Here is a 6,000-nt window from a genome sequence, read left to right on the forward strand (position 1 = left end):
TGCCAGGACCTGACCGTATCTGTATTGGCTTAGGCAGTTCTCCTTCATACACCGAGAAAACGCAGTTGTGCGTTCACACTTCATCTTCCCAGAGGGTTTCAGGGTCCCCTGTGGTGGTGCCAGTGGGGGGATTTGTCCTTTAGGGTAGACGGTATTTCAGCCACACCAGTTCAGAAGTTCACAAACAGATACACAAATCTAACAAATCATTTATTACAGCTTGATGTGGATCAGAACCCTTCAGTCAAAACCAGAAACCCAGAAGCTATGAATGACAAACTAAGTAAACACAGTTAGTTTCATAAAACAATTTTTTTTTAAGATAAAAGAGAGCCGAAATGCAGTGGTAAAGACTGGGGAAATGTTTTTGATGCATATGGTGAACAAAGGCTTTTAATTCCTAATAAAGGAAGAACTCCTGAATTTATAAAAAGATGATCCCAGAGAAAAACTGCTAGAGACAATGACCTTGCGTTCAGAGGAGGAGATTCAGGTAGCTAAACGCATGTGAAAAGGAGCTCGACCCCGCTGGGAGGGAAAGTTCAGATTAAGACAGATGCTGGTCTTGCACCATTGGATGGGTGGAAGTTGAAGGGAGCCTGTGGTGTCACAGACGAGGCTGGGAAGTGACATTGCTGCTGGGGCACAAACAGCCACCAAGTCTTTGGAAAGTAATCTGATCAGAGCTACTAAAGGGAAAAACACACAGGCTTTAATCAACCCTTCTCACACCTGGGAATCTGACAGACGCGTTTACGAAGGTGTTTCCTGGGTCATTTTTAATACCTGTCGGTAGAGGAATGATTGAATAAAGCGTCTTTTATCTGTACTATAGAATATTATACAATCCTTAAAAAGATAAAGTAAGATCTGTGTTTATTGAAGGATGGCATTTTTAATATAAAAAACAAATTGCAGATTAGTTTTAGGGTGTACTCTTATTTTCTAATCACTAACACTAATATCTTAAAACTTCAGTTATACATTTCACTTGTTACAACCACATATTGCCTTTTAATTTAGGAAGAGAACGAGGAAAGTCAGTTGCTACACAGAGGCCTGAGGCTGTGAGAAGTACAGACTACGCAGGAGGGTCACCTGCTTTGTTTGTCAGAGGCAGGCACATTTACGTGGGACATGTGCCTCTGGGGACATCACATGGAGTGGCCTTCTGGTCTCCCATGGTCCAGTGCATCCCTTGCTCTGCTTAGAACCCTCAAAGGATTTTATTTTAATTCCAATCTCCTCATCTTCCCCAGGGCTGTGTGACTTGACCCTGGAATACACTGTCAGGTCCCCATGCTGTCTGGTCTGCCCCCCAGGAAGTCCCCCTGTTCCTCCCTAAGCAGGGCCACCTGCTCAGCACGATGCTTTTGTGCAGGCAGGTCCTGCTTCCGGACTCCCGGCTCTGTCCTCTCCTTTCTCTCCCTTCGTGAGCTCAGCCTCCCTGATGACCTCTTTCCTTTGTGGAGGGGGTCCTTAGACCACGAAGCACGTTTCTTCTGCACAGGAGGCTCTGAGGGTGGAGACTGCACCTTGATCTCAGCCCTGGGACCTCGTGGGTTGGTGAAGGAGGAGGACAGTGTCCTTTGCACGTCCTGTTCACTAATCAGCCAGTGGTCACGAGGCTGCTTCCTGGTGTGTCACTGCTGAGGAGCCTCGTGGTGAGCAGCAGAGCAGGAGATACGGAGGCCATGTGGCCACTGGTGTCCCAAGTTCTCCCAGAGGGACTGTGCCTCCCTTTCCCTCCCACTGTGACTAGGGAGGGACTCAGGAACCCAGAAGCTTCTCCCTCAGCCAGCCAGACAGTGTCACAGTGTCCAAATGATGTCTACGTGTCCAAGGGGCCCACCGTCCCAGCCGGCAGAGACATGGCAGGTGACAGATAGCGATGTATCACAAGCAAGGGAAGAAGAGGGGGTCCCAAACCTGAGGAAGAGGGCAGTGGAGAGGGGCTTGGTGCTCTACATTGACAACAGATTCCATTGAGCTTACCCTGGAGAGTGCAGCAAAAACTGGAAGTGAATATATCTGCAGAAATTAAACTCGAGGCTGTGACCCATGAGTTGCACCAGCTCAGTTGGCCTCAGAATCTGTGTTGCAAATTGTTCACAAAAGCCGTTTACGAGGCCCTTGCCATGTTTGTAATCCATTATCTACATCATGATCATGGATGGTAGGATTTGGAGTTCAAAGGGACGAGAGCCCAAACTGACAGGGGTGGGTAAGGAGGTCAATCTGCAGCTCACATCTGGGCCAACCCCAAGGTCTGGCTGGACTCGTCTCCTTCTGTGAGCCCCCAGCCGTGCCCTAGCGGTTCTCGCCCCTCTGGTGCTTCAGAGTGAGAGCTGGGAACCCCTTCCTGGGAGCCCGGATGAGCCTGGCTTACCCCAGGGCCTTTTCCTGTGTTACTCCCTGGCTTGAGAGCAGCTGGAGGGGCCATTGTGGTTCCTGGGCTAGGTCCTCAGAGCACTGTTTTTGGTCACTTTTAATGTTGCTCAAGGCTTACTGTATGAGCTGTCCCTGACCATGACCCCCGACTGGTGCCACATCAAAACTCTCCTTTAAAAACTCCATCGTGCCCAAAGGCCACCTTATGAAGGCACTGTACACATACCTTTGAGTCACACAGGCAGGCTGCAGGGCTCTCAGGACGGTATTCAGTGGCAAAGGAAATGGTCGCAAACATCTGTGATTATTTTACGTTAAAATGCTCTGTCCCAGGCCCTGTGTGGCTTCTCAGAGGCGCAAAGTGAACTTGGAGTGGCCCTTGAAGCACTGTCCTGAAGGGGAACTCACCCACTGCGGCTCTGGCCATGACCCATCAACCATGGGGTCTAGACTTATTTCCGAGAATGATTACTTACAAATCTTAGGAACAATATATGCTTATTATCAACTTGCAGAAAAGCAGGAGGAAGAAAATAATCCCCCGTGTAGACTAAAGGCTTGCTGCTACTTTAACAACATGTGACCTTATGACATGATATTATATAATATGATATCACAGATATCGTTATGATATGTTGTGACATAATCTGATCATCATGGAAAAGCTGTTTACAGGGGAGGAAGTCATGATGTGAGATGGAATATTGGCAGTGAGCTGGTGTCAGCAGTGACCAAGTGGAGGAGCCGTGCTCAGAGGTCCTGGTACCCGGAGCCCAGAGAGGCGTGGGGGCTGGAGAAGCAGGGGTGATGCATGAGGCTGGGAGGAGGTCGAGAGGTGGGCAGTGGGATGCAGAAGGTTCTTTTAAAGACCCAGGCATTTCGTGCAGGTGAAGGAGATTTCCTGGGCCTCCACACAGGTGCATGGCGCCATCTTGGTTGTGATAGCAACACTATGGACTAAGTTGAATTATCACTTAAAAGCCAGTGAGTTGACATTATTGGTGCCACTCCCTGCTGGGGCTGCTGGCTTCCTGCCGGCCCCTCCCCTCTCATCTTGGGATAATCACACTTATTTCCTCTTATCAGCCACATCCTCTCTGATCTTACCTAACCCACTTCAGATCCACCCACACCCTTGCCTATCCCTCGTATTAAGTCACTTCATTTCAAAAATAGTGAAACTAGGACATCTTCACCATTTTCCCTGACTGCTGCTCAGTTGCCTTTAAGTTTCAGAAAAGATGGCGTCTTCTTTTTTCCCAATCCCCACGTGATAATTGTGCACGTTTGTGGGCACAGTGTGACGTTTCACTACGTGTACATGGTGTGTAGTGATCAATCAGGATAATTAGCATATCCAGTTTCTCAGGCTTTTACCATTTCTTGATGTTGGAAAAACAGATTCCTCTCTTCTGGTTATTTTGAAACACACTGTTATTGGGAATGAGAGGGAACCGGATGTGTCAACTGCCCCACACACAGCTGGAGGGCACATAGGTGGCCCCCAGGCGTGGGGCAGTACTGGATAGACATGGCGGCTGGGCTGCCCAGGAAGGTTGGGATCAGCCGGGAGCTGGGAGGGGTGTCCACTAAGCCACGTCCAGCTGATCCGCTTCTTGTGCTTGGGGTTATCCTGAGGTCCTGCCATGGGATTAGCATCTACTCTTTCTTTGTGAAATTTGCACAGACTTTGCATTCTGGTGTAATCAGTCTTTCTATTTTGGTTTTACTACCAAATGGCTTTCATTACTGAAATGTTAATTTTTTTAAATCATTTTAACATCTGTTGTACAAGTTCTCATTATTCCTATTCCAAGCTTTCCTGGCTGTTCTTGTGTATTTAATTGTGTGGAGAAGCTCAAAGCCCATCTTGCAAATCTTTTCTTTTTCCTTCCAAAAGGAAAAAAAAAATCTTGTGAATTTTACTGTGATGCTGACTTTTTATAATTATTTAGGAGAAGTCGGCCTTACTATCTAGAGAAAATAGTTGATCTCTGTGTATTCAACTATATACAGTTCTCAGTAAAGTCACCTGGGTTTCTTGTGGGTCTGGCAGAGTTTTGTTAATTTATTTCCAGCCCTTTATGGTTGTGAACAGAATTGCTATTATGTTTTTTCCAGTGGCTACTTTCTGATGCGTAGGAAGGCTATTAACGTTTTGCTTATTTCTTTTAGAACAAGTCTTCTTCCTGAACTGTCTCTTTTTTCTTTTCTTTTTATCACATTCGGGAAGTTTCTTCTTATTCCCTATTTATTAAGCTCCTTTCTTCTTCTCTTTTTCCTAATCAGAAATGGATGTTGGGCATGGCCAGAAGACTTTCTAGCAGCATTGGGATCATATTTTCCTTTTTGTCTAGTATTATGATGTATTATACGAATGATAAATCATAGAACTGTTCTGAATATTTAGTCATCTTTCCACCCTGTGGTCACGGCATATTATTCTTTTAACATACTTCTGGGTTTCGTTGTGCACAAGGCTCTCTGAATTCTAAATGTCTGTTATCTGTTAGGGACATTTCCAGGCTCAGTGGATTTCTAAAAATTTGGCCTTCTGTGGGGTTTCGCTTCCTCTTCCTGCCCTGCTCAGCTGGGGCTGCTCAGCTGGTCTCAGCGGTTGACTTTGGTCATCTCTGCTCACCTCCAGCCAACAGAAGGGTTACCAGGGGCAGGACGCTCAAGGTCACAGGCACCATGGACATGTGGCATTGAAGGGAAAATGGCAGGCTGGGGTCAGCGGTTAGAGGGGAGACGGGAACCATCCGTAGGGTGGTGAGACCCTGGGCATGGCTGGTCCCTAGGCCACTCTTACACATGTGTGGCCCTGGGGTGCAGTGTGCACGTGCTAGCACCAGAAAGCCCTTCTCTGTGAGTACCCTTTGTCCTCTACAGGTATGACATAATGGCTAAACAATATATAAAGTACTTTAGCAAAGCAGTGCCCAACTATCAGCCACCCCAGGGGGACCCTGTTCTATGTGGCTCCAGCTGGAACTGACTGGGGGCTGTGGAAGCTGCCTTCGTCCAGGGAAGGTGGACCTCAGTGTCTAGGCCAGCTTCCGCATGGCCAACTAGGGCCCCTGGGGTTTAAGCAGAGACGCTCTTGGGATTGACATCCAGGCCTCTGCTAGCTCACTCTTGCCCAGTGGGAAGCAGGTTGTTACCATTTATGTGGGGAAAGGGTGCTGGTCCTGGAATCTACACGTTCCCCTGAGGTGCCGAGGAAGCTGCTGTTACAACAAGATGTCCTTGGAGGTTTCTCCCAAGGAAGAAATGACCCAGTGACCCTTGAGGCAGAGCTCTTTCAAATGGAGAATGAAACAAACACAAAGCTATGTTTTTCAGGCCCTGGGTCAGGGGTGCAGACCTGCTCTGTCTGGGCAGCTGGGGTTTCTGCTTTGTTCCAAGCACCCAAAGAAGCAGTGCCCCGTGAACTTGCACCCATTTGGTCCCTCTACTCCTCTTGGCCATTCTTAACTCAAGGATGGTAAAAAAAAAAGCAAGTGAGGGGCTGGACTGGACCCTGGTTACAGTTTCCAACCCCTCCTCCTGCAGATCTAGAAGGTGTCTGATGTTTTAACCGACCCCCAGTGACCAGGTAAGCCACAG

Source organism: Ictidomys tridecemlineatus, chromosome 1 (assembly GCF_052094955.1).
Source record: "Ictidomys tridecemlineatus isolate mIctTri1 chromosome 1, mIctTri1.hap1, whole genome shotgun sequence".
Classification (NCBI taxonomy): domain Eukaryota; kingdom Metazoa; phylum Chordata; class Mammalia; order Rodentia; family Sciuridae; genus Ictidomys; species Ictidomys tridecemlineatus.